Raw genomic sequence first — 12,046 nt, 5'->3', positions numbered from 1 at the left:
AGCTTGGGAAGAAGACAGGGATGCCCACTCTCCCCAGTGTTATTCAATATAGTACTGGAGGTCCTAGCCACAGCAATCAGACAAAACAAAGAGATACAAGGCATCCAGATTGGTCAAGAGGAAGTCAAACTGTCACTATTTGCATATGACATGATATTGTACATAAAAAACCCTAAAGACTCCACTCCAAAATTATAGAGCTAATATCTTAATTCAGCAAAGTTGCAGGACACAAAATTAATACACAGAAATCTGTAGCTTTCCTATACACTAACAATAAACTAATAGAAAGAGAAATCAGGAAGACAATTCCATTCACAATAGCATCAAAAAGATTAAATACCTAGGAATAAACCTAACCAAGGAAGTGAAAGACCTATACCCTGAAAACTACAAGACACTCTTAAGAGAAATTAAAGAGGACACTAACAAATCGATATTTATCCCATGCTCTTGGCTAGGAAGAATTAATACTGTCAAAATGGCCATCCTGGAGGCGGAGCCAACATGGCGGCGTGAGTAGGACAGTGGGAATCTCCTCCCAAAAACATATATACTTTTGAAAATACAACAAACACAACTAGCCCTAAAAGAGAGACCAGAAGATGCAGGACAGTGGCCAGATTGCAGCTACACCAGCGAGAACCCAGCGACTGGTGAAAGGGGTAAGATACAAGCCCCGGCTCGGCGGGACCCGAGAGCGCCTCCCCCCAGCTCCCGGTGGGAGAAGAATAGGCAGAGCGGGAGGGAGACGGAGCCCAGGACTGCTGAACACCCAGCCCCAGCCATCCGGGCCAGAGTGCAGACATAGTACGTGCCCAGGGGGCCCTGGATACTGGGGGAACAGGGAGTAAGACCTCTGAGCGGGTGCCGAAGCTGATGCCCCTGTGACAAAGAAAAGCGGGGGCTTTTTGAAAGTCTTAAAGGGACAGGGACTTAACAGCTTGACGGAAACAACCCAGGTCACAGTACAGCAGCTGGAAATTACAGGGAAAACCGGGTGCACTAACCCCCTGGGCAACAGCTCTGAGACCCCTCACGGAGGCAAACAGTCAAGCACCCCCCCATCCATTACCCCACCAGGTGCTGCGAAAGCAGAGAAGCAGCCTTAGACAAATTCCGCCCACAGAAAGGGAAATTTCTCCCTTCCGGCCAAGCAAGACACAAAGACCCACTCTACACGCAATTACCCAACACAAGCCACTAGGGGTCGCAGTTGTCCCAGTAAAGAAAGGCCAGTAGCAAGTGAAAAGTTTGGCCCTCCCAGCTGACAGTCAATAGCACCTGTCAACATGAAAAGGCAAAAAAATATGATCCAGACAAGACTAACCCAGACAGCTTCGGCATCTGCTACATCTTCCCCTGAGAAGGAATCTGGGGAGATAGATTTAGCCAGTCTTCCTGAAAAAGAATTCAAAACAAAAGTCATAACCATGCTGATGGACTTGCAGAGAAATATGCAAGAACTAAGGAAGGAGAATTCAGAAATAAAACAAGCTCTGGAAGGACTTCAAAACAGAATGGACGAGATGCAAGAGACCATTAATGGACTAGAAAACAGAGAACAGGAACGCAGAGAAGCTGATGCAGAGAGAGATAAAAGGATCTCCAGGAATGAAAGAATTTTAAGAGAGCTGAGTGACCAATCGAAAAGGAACAATATAAGAATCATAGGTATTCCAGAAGAAGTAGAGAGAGAAAAGGGGATAGAAAATGTCTTTGAAGAAATAATTGCTGAAAATTTCCCCAAACTAGGGGAAGAAATAGCCTCTCAGACCACAGAGGTACACAGAACTCCCATGACAAGGGATCCAAGGAGGGCAACATCAAGACACATAATAATTAAAATGGCAAAGATCAAAGACAAGGACAAAGTATTACAGGCAGCCAGAGAGGAAAAAAAAGGTTACCTACAAAGGAAAACCCATCAGGCTATCATCAGACTTCTCAACAGAAACCCTACAGGTCAGAAGAGAATGGCATGATATACTTAATGCAATGAAACAGAAGGGCCTCGAACCAAGACTACTGTATCCAGCACGAATATCATTTAAATATGAAGGAGGGATTAAACAATTCCCAGACAAGCAAAAGTTGAGGGAATTTGCCTCCCACAAACCACCTCTACAGGGCATCCTACAGGGATTGCTCTAGATGGGAGCACTCCTAAAAAGAGCACACAACAAAACACCCAACATATGAAGAAGGGAGGAGGAGGAATAAGAAGGGAGAGAAATAAAGAATCATAAGACTGTGTTTATAATAGCCAAACAAGCGAGTTAAGTTAGACAGTAAGATAGTAAAGAAGCTAACCCTAAACCTTTGGTAACCACAAACTTAAAGCCTGCAATGGCAATAAATTCATACCTTTCAATAATCACCCTAAATGTAAATGGACTGAATGCACCAATCAAAAGACACAGAGTAACAGAATGGATAAAAAAGCAAGATCCATCCATATGCTGCTTACAAGAGACTCACCTCAAACCCAAAGACGCGCACAGACTTAAAGTCAAGGGATGGGAAAAGATATTTCAAGCAAACAACAGAGAGAAGAAAGCAGGTGTTGCAATTCTGGTATCAGACAAAACAGACTTCAAAATAAAGAAAGTAACAAAAGACAAAGAAGGACATTACATAATGATAAAGGGCTCAGTCCATCAAGAGGATATAACCATTATAAATATATATGCACCCAATACAGGAGCACCAACATACCTGAAACAAATATTAATAGAACTAAAGGAGGAAATAGAATGCAATGCATTCATTCTAGGAGACTTCAACACACCACTCACTCCAAAGGACAGATCCACCAGACAGAAAATAAGTAAGGACACAGAGGCACTGAACAACACATTAGAACAGATGGAACTAATAGACATCTACAGAACTCTACATCCAAAAGCAACAGGATACACATTCTTCTCAAGTGCACATGGAACATTTTCCAGAATAGACTACATACTAGGACACAAAAAGAGCCTCAGTAAATTCCAAAAGATTGAAACCCTACCAACCAACTTTTCAGACCACAAAGGCATTAAACTAGAAATAAACTGTTCAAAGAAAGCAAAGAGGCTCACAAACACATGGAGGCTAAACAACACGCTCCTAAATAATCAATGGATCAATGACCAAATCAAAATGGAGATCCAGCAATATATGGAAACAAATGACAACAACAACACTAAGCCCCAACTTCTGTGGGACACAGAAAAAGCAGTCTTAAGAGGAAAGTATATAGCAATCCAGGCATATTTAAAAAAGGAAGAGCAATCCCAAATGAACGGTCTAATGTCACAACTATCGAAATTGGAAAAAGAAGAACAGATGAGGCCTAAGGTCAGCAGAAGGAGGGACATAATAAAGATCAGAGAAGAAATAAATAAAATTGAGAAGAATAAAACAATTGCAAAAATCAATGAAACCAAGAGCTGGTTCTTCGAGAAAATAAACAAAATAGATAAGTCTCTAGCCAGACTTATTATGAGGAAAAGAGAGTCAACACAAATCAACAGTATCAGAAATGAGAAAGGAAAAATCACGACGGACCCCGCAGAAATACAAAGAATTATTAGAGACTACTATGAAAACCTATATGCTAACAAGCTGGGAAACCTAGGAGAAATGGACAACTTCCTAGAAAAATAGAACCTTCCAAGACTGACCCAAAAAGAAACAGAAAATCTAAACAGACCAATTACCAGCAACGAAATTGAAGCGGTAATCAAAAAACTACCAAAGAACAAAACCCCCGGGCCAGATGGATTTACCTTGGAATTTTATCAGACATACAGGGAAGACATAATACCCATTCTCCTTAAAGTTTTCCAAGAAATAGAAGAGGAGGGGATACTCCCAAACTCATTCTATGAAGCTAACATCACCCTAATACCAAAACCAGGCAAAGACACCACCAAAAAAGAAAACTACAGACCAATATCCCTGATGAACGTAGACGCAAAAATACTCAACAAAATTTTAGCAAACCGAATTCAAAAATACATCAAAACCATCGTACACCATGACCAAGTGGGATTCATCCCAGGGATGCAAGGATGGCACAACATTCGAAAGTCCATCAATATCATCCACCACATCAACAAAAAGAAAGACAAAAACCACATGATCATCTCCATAGATGCTGAAAAAGCATTTGACAAAGTTCAACATCCATTCATGATAAAAACTCTCAGCAAAATGGGAATAGAGGGCAAGTACCTCAACATAATAAAGGCCATCTATGAAAAACCCACAGCCAACATTATATTGAATAGCGAGAAGCTGAAAGCATTTCCGCTGAGATCGGGAACTAGACAGGGATGCCCACTCTCTCCACTGTTATTTAACATAGTACTGGAGGTCCTAGCCACGGCAATCAGACAAAACAAAAAAATACAAGGAATCCAGATTGGCAAAGAAGAAGTTAAACTGTCACTATTTGCAGATGACATGATACTGTACATAAAAAACCCAGAAGACTCCACCCCAGAACTACTAGAACTGATATCGGAATACAGCAAAGTTGCAGGATACAAAATCAACACACAGAAATCTGTGGCTTTCCTATATACCAACAATGAACCAACAGAAAGAGAAATCAGGAAAACAACTCCATTCACAATTGCATCAAAAAAAATAAAATACCTACGAATAAACCTAACCAAAGAAGTGAAAGACTTATATTCTGAAAACTACAAGTCACTCTTAAAAGAAATTAAAGGGGACACTAACAGATGGAAACGCATCCCATGCTCATGGCTAGGAAGAATTAATATCGTCAAAATGGCCATCCTGCCCAAAGCAATATACAGATTTGATGCAATCCCTATGAAACTACCAGCAACATTCTTCAATGAACTGGAACAAATAATTCAAAAATTCATATGGAAACACCAAAGACCCCGAATAGCCAAAGCAATCCTGAGAAAGAAGAATAAAGTAGGGGGGATCTCCCTCCCCAACTTCAAGCTCTATTATAAAGCCATAGTAATCAAGACAATTTGGTACTGGCACAAAAGCAGAGCCACAGACCAATGGAACAGACTCGACAATCCAGACATTAACCCAGATATATATGCTCAATTAATATTTGATAAAGGAGCCATGGACATACAATGGCGAAATGACAGTCTCTTCAACAGATGGTGCTGGCAAAACTGGACAGCTACATGTAGGAGAATGAAACTGGACCATCGTCTAACCCCATATACAAAAGTAAACTCAAAATGGATCAAAGACCTGAATGTAAGTCACGAAAACATTAAACTCTTGGAATAAAACATAGGTACAAACCTCTTAGACATAAACATGAGTGACCTCTTCTTGAACATATCTCCCCGGGCAAGGAAAACAACAGCAAAAATGAACAAGTGGGACTATATTAAGCTGAAAAGCTTCTGTACAGCAAAAGACACCATCAATAGAACAACAAGGAACCCTACAGTATGGGAGAATATATTTGAAAATGACACATCCGATAAAGGCTTGACGTCCAGAATATATAAAGAGCTCACACGCCTCAACAAACAAAAAATAAATAACCCAATTAAAAAATGGGCAATGGAACTGATCAGACTTTTCTCCAAAAAAGAAATACAGATGGCCAACAGACACATGAAAAGATGCTCCACATCGCTAATTATCAGAGAAATGCAAATTAAAACTACAATGAGGTATCACCTCACACCAGTAAGGATGGCTGCCATCCAAAAGACAAACAACAACAAATGTTGGCGAGGCTGTGGAGAAAGGGGAACCCTCCTATACTGCTGGTGGGAATGTAAGTTAGTTCAACCATTGTGGAAAGCAGTATGGAGGTACATCAAAATGCTCAAAACAGACTTACCATTTGACCCAGGAATCGCACTCCTAGGAATTTACCCTAAGAATGCAGCAATCAAGTATGAGAAAGACCAATGTACCCCTATGTTTATCGCAGCACTATTTACAATAGCCAAGAATTGGAAGCAACCTAAATGTCCATCGATAGATGAATGGATAAAGAAGATGTGGTACATATACACAATGGAATACTACTCAGCCATAAGAAAAGGGCAAATCCAACCATTTGCAGCAACATGGATGGAGCTGGAGGGTATTATGCTCAGTGAAACAAGCCAAGCGGAGAAATAGAAATACCAAATGATTTCACTTATCTGTGGAACATAAGGAGAAAAGAAAAACTGAAGGAACAAAACAGCACCAGAATCACAGAACTCAAGAATGGACTAACAGGTACCAAAGGGAAAGGGACTGGGGAGGATGGGTGGGTAGGGAGGGATAAGGGGGGGCAGAAAAAGAGGGGTATTAAGATTAGCATCCATAGCGGGGTGGGAGAACGGGGAGGGCTGTACAACACAGAGAAGACAAGTAGTGATTCTACAACAGTTTGCTACGCTGATGGACAGTGACTGTAAAGGAGTATATAGGGGGGACCTGGTATAGGGGAGAGTTTAGTAAACAAAGTATTCATCATGTAAGTGTAGATTAATGATTAAAAAGAAAAAAAAAAAGCAGTTCCTATGTGGTGACCTCTAATGAGTTCTACACAATGATATAAAGGGCATATAAAAGTGTAGGCAAAGGGTCTGTTTGTGTTTATACAGAGGATCAAAGCCTAATTTGGCTACCCCGAAAATGAACTAAGATACGATATGAAAAAGGACTTCCAACATCAGCACTCTCGGGAAGACTCATGACAGAAGATGATCAGCAAAAAAAAAAAAACTCCAACAAAGATCCACGCACTGTCACAGGTGTAGATGCACTCATCCCACCAGTTCCTGGACTTGCCATGGGAATGATGAAGGAGATATCTAAGCTGGCCTGTGCATACAGTAAAACAAAAATTGGACTGGATCTATACTGTTGGAACTCAACCAAGAATTAGGAGAAGTGCAAATTGTAGCACTCCAAAATCTTACCACCACAGACTATTTATCGTTAAAAGAACATATGGGATATGAACAGTCCCCAGGAATGGGGTGTTCTAGTTTATCTGAATTCTCTCAGACTGTTTAAATTCAGTCGGACAATATCCACCATATCATAGATAAGTTTTCACAAATGCCTAAGGTGCCTAACTGGTTTTCTTGGTTTCACTGGAGATGGCTGGTAATTACAGGTATGCTTTGGTTAGGTAACTATATTCCTATTATGTTAATGTGTGTGCACAATTTAATTAGTCGTTTAAAACCTATCCATGCTGAAGTTACTCTACAAGAAGATATGTCAAAGAAATAATCAATCTTCCCATGTTTTCTTCCGCCTGCTACTTCTATAGCTTTTCTTCTTCCTACCTAATCACAACCTTTAAATAGAACTCGTGCCACATGTCGAATTTACCGAGTATCATAATTCTTCCAAGTGGTAAAGATACCTCAAGACAAATGCTGGGCATAGAAGCTACAGGGCATTAATATGCAAGGAAGTAAAAAGCTAACCTTTTCAAACAATAAGGCTTCTCTCTCACTTACCAACTTAACATTTCCCTGTATGGCCCCGGAAGATGACTGGTTAGCCAGAGACGGGTAAGATTCCTCAAGGGAGGAACAACCTAAGACAGGCACAGTCGCAGGGGGCCATCTGGTGAGAAAATGGGGAGCAGCAGAGGTGAGACTTAGAACCTCCCCCCTCATGTTCTGAGAGAAATCTTCTGCATACATGGATGTTTATTGCCCTCGTCTAGCGCGGATTAACACATAGTCTACAGGCACACACCTGATCATCTACATTTGCTCTCTTACAACACCAAACTCTGTTTTCTACCTTTATCTCGTATCTACCTACCACTTCAGCATTTTATTAAAAAAAATAATAATAGAGAAATGTGGTATCCACATATAAATCAGGTTTAAAAATCAAATGAATATTCACATTTGAACTGACTGTGTATAGTTCATAATGCATGAACAAAACCGAAAGCTTCTGTGATGACTGCCCTTGCACTGTTCACCATGTAACTTACTCACTATGTAAGAATTTGTACTACATGTAAGAATTTGTTCGTTATGCATCAGAAGATTGGAGACTGACGAAAATTGGGCTTGGGGGTGGATTAATGATTGTGCATTGAGTATTGACCCCCCTATACAGAGATTTGTTGTGGTTAACAACTATTTGATCAATAAATATGAGAGATGCCCTCACAATATATATATATATATATATATATATAAACACACTTCCAATTGTAAAATAAATAAGTAACCGGGATGTAATGTATAGCATAAGGAATATAGTCAAGATATTGTAACAACTTGGTATGGTGATACCTGGTACCTAGAATTATCATGTATATAAATGTTGAATCACTGTGTTGTACACCTGAAACTAATGTAATGCAATACTGTTGTCAACTACCCTTCAATAAAAAAAAAATGGCCATCCTGCCTAAAGCAATCTACAGATTCAACGCAATGCCTATCAAAATACCAACAACATTCTTCAACGAACTGGAACAAATAGTTTAAAAATTCATATGTCACCACAAATGACCCTGAATAGCCAAAGCAATCCTGAGAAAGAAGAATAAAGCAGGGGGCATCGTGCTTCCCAACTTCAAGCTCTACTAAAAGCCACAGTAATCAAGACAATTTGGTACTGGCACAAGAACAGACTCAGAGACCAGTGGAACAGAATAGAGAGCGCAGACATTAACCCAAACATATATGGTCCATTAATATATGATAAAGGAGCCATGGACATACAATGGGGAAATGACAGTCTCTTCCACAGATGGTGCTTACAAAACTGGACAGCTACATGTAAGAGAATGAAACTGGATCACTGTCTAACCCCATACACAAAAGTAAATTCAAAATGGATCAAAGACCTGAATGTAAGTCATGAAATCATAAAAGTCTTGGAGGAAAACATAGGCAAAAATCTCTTGGACACAAACATGAGTGACTTCTTCATGAATATATCTCCCTGGGAAAGGGAAACAAAAGCAAAAATGAAGAAGTGGGACTATATCAAGCTGAAAAGCTTCTGTACAGCAAAGGACACCAGCAAGAGATCAAAAAGGCAACCTACAGTATGTGAGAATATATGCATAAATGAAAGATCTGATAAAGGGTTGACATCCAAAATATATAAAGAGCTCACGCACCTCAACAAACAAAAAGCAAATAATCCAATTAATAAATGGGCAGAGGACCTGAACAAACAGTTGTCTAAAGAAGAAATTCAGATGACCAACAGTCACATGAAGAGATGCTGCACATTGCTAATCATCAGCAAAATGCAAATTAAAACCACAATGAGATATCACCTCACACCAGTAAGGATCGCCACCATCCAAAAGACAAACAATAACAAATGTTGGTGAGGTTGTGGAGAAATGGGAACCCTCCTACACTGCTGGTAGAAATGTAAACTACTTCAACCACTGTGGAAAGCAGTATGGAGGTTCCTGAAAAAGCTCAAAATAGAGATACCATTTGACCCAAGAATTCTACTTCTAGGAATTTACCCTAAGAATGCAGCAGACCAGTTTGAAAAAGACAGATGCACCCCTATGTTTATTGCAGCACTATTTACAATAGCCAAGAAATGGAAGCAACATAAGTGTCCATCAGTAGATGAATGGATAAAGAAGTTGTGGTACCTACATGCAATGGAGTATTATTCAGCCATAAGAAGGAAACAAATCCTACCATTTGCAATAATATGGATGGAGCTAGAGGGTATTGTGCTCAGTGAAATAAGCCAGGCAGAGAAAGACAAATACCAAATGATTTCACTCATATGTGGAGTATAAGAACAAAGAAAAAACTGAAGAACCAAAACAGCAGCAGAATCACAGAACCCAAGAATGGACTAACAGTTACCAAACGGAAAGGGACTGGGGAGGATGGGTGGGAAGGGAGGGATAAGAGGGAGTAAAGAAAAGGGGACATTATGAATAGCATGTATAATATGGGGGGGGGGTGCGCAGGGAAGGCTATGCAACACAGAGAAGACAAGTAGTGATTCTACAGCATCTTACTATGCTGATGGACAGTGACTGTAATGGGGTTTGTTGGGGGGAATTGGTGATGGGGGGAGTCTAGTAAACATAATGTTTCTCATGTAACTGTACATGAATTATACAAAAAAAAGAAAATATAATAAAATATGAGTTTGTGGGAAAAAAGTAAAATAAAATAAAGTGGATCTTAGACACGATTACAAATGATTAGCATTATAAAACATGTGCTACTCTTCTTTATCTGGGGAACATTTCTATTACTATTACTATTTGCAGTTTTATAACTTCTAAGCAAGATAGAACAAATCGTGTTATTAGGTTAAGTCGCAACATCTTAAGTTGGTTTTTCCATTCTGGAAGGACAAACTTGATGAGATTAAGAATGCATGGCTGAGTATGAGAAATAGAAATATGAAGATTCTAATTGAGAATCATAGCCAGATATCATCAGGAAACTAGAATTCTGGATCGAGTTTACCTCTCAATGACTAGTGTTAGGATTTAGTATAGATAAGACTGCATTATTGAAACAAAACTTTTCTCTAAAATCACCCTCATTTTTATTAGAAGCAGGCAGATTAAGAAAATAATTAAGAGTTGTCTTGATTATCTGCATAAGTGCATCAAGAAGAGTAATTGATTACATAGGATTTTTAAATATGCTTTGCTGGAACTGTTTATAAGGAATTTCAGATTGGGCTTCCTGGCCTCAAGAAGCCAAGCCAGACTTGCCAACAATTTGTGCCTGCAGTACCTGTAGATTTGGGTAAATTCCTCTCTTCTTGAGGTTCCTAAGACATTCTTGAGATTCTTGCACCTGCCAGGAAGTGACCTTCCTTACGCACCTGGTAAGGCTGCTGGGAGCCCTGTAAGCAAGGTACCAGGGCCAGTTCTTCCAAGGGGCTTTGTTGGCTTTATCAAGTCAACTTTAGTTCCTTAAAGCTGTTCATGTCCGAGTTTACACACGTTTCTCTTAGGTATAACATTCCAGTCAAAGCCTTGGTAATATAACCAGATTTTTTAAATTGGTCTTGTTACAAGGAAAGCAGATTCTTATTGAGCTTATGCAAATAAACTTACTGCCATGAAACATAAAAATACTCACTGAAACTTTTAAATTCTGGAGGGGTCAGGTAGAGAGAAAGATTAATGTTTCAATTCTGTTTATAAAGGTATTATTATTTATTAAACTGTTCTCAGCTTAAGAGAAAAAGCTTAAAACAGTTTATCAATAAAATTTGAAACAAAAAGCCACAAAATCATTTTCTTTAGTTCACTTAATCTTATGTAAATAATACCTGCTCTGTCGAAATCCGGTTTTTACTAGTTCAGGATATTTGTTCTGCTGGAATTTAGTTTTTTACTACTTTAAGAGTAATAAAACAGCGACTATAAGTGACGAATGACAATGGTTAAAGATCTGATGAGAGCTTACTGTAAGACAGTTGACATAAGGAAATTCTGATATTTCTGTAACATAAAACATTCAGTAACAAAGTTTAACATCATTCCTTTTGACAGTGCTTTCTATGTAAATATGTATCAGATAAATAAGCCAAATTAGCCAAATAGTTTCCCCAATGAAGAGAAAAAACTCCTCTGACATGTTCCAGGGACCGTCTGGAAAATATCAGAGTGAACTAGAGGTAAAAAGCAACATTTTGAATTTGATTTTGGGAAGCTGTTGAAGTTTTTATGGCACTTGCCTAAATAGAATCATAAGACACTATGATACAATACATATCTATTTAACCAGAATGACAATAAAAGATTTTAAAGGCAAATACGGAATGTTACACAGTTAGAAAAGCTTAGCTTTTAGTCCTTTTAAATATTAAGATTTCATTTTCTTAAATACTCAGACAACTCACTGAGACTTTAAGCATGAGAAACTGTTTTGATAAAACAATTAGAAAACCCTTTGTAATCTTTCAATATTAACGGTTGACTAATAAATCTTTGTTCTTTTAACAAAGAATTCTAGTTTTGCTGTGTACTTGATACTGAGTCTTATTTGCTTTAATTTCACCCAGCATGACTATATCAATTTTCAACAAATATTCTACA

Source organism: Manis pentadactyla, chromosome 9, assembly GCF_030020395.1.
Source record: "Manis pentadactyla isolate mManPen7 chromosome 9, mManPen7.hap1, whole genome shotgun sequence".
NCBI lineage: Eukaryota > Metazoa > Chordata > Mammalia > Pholidota > Manidae > Manis > Manis pentadactyla.
This window is presented reverse-complemented; position numbering follows the sequence as displayed.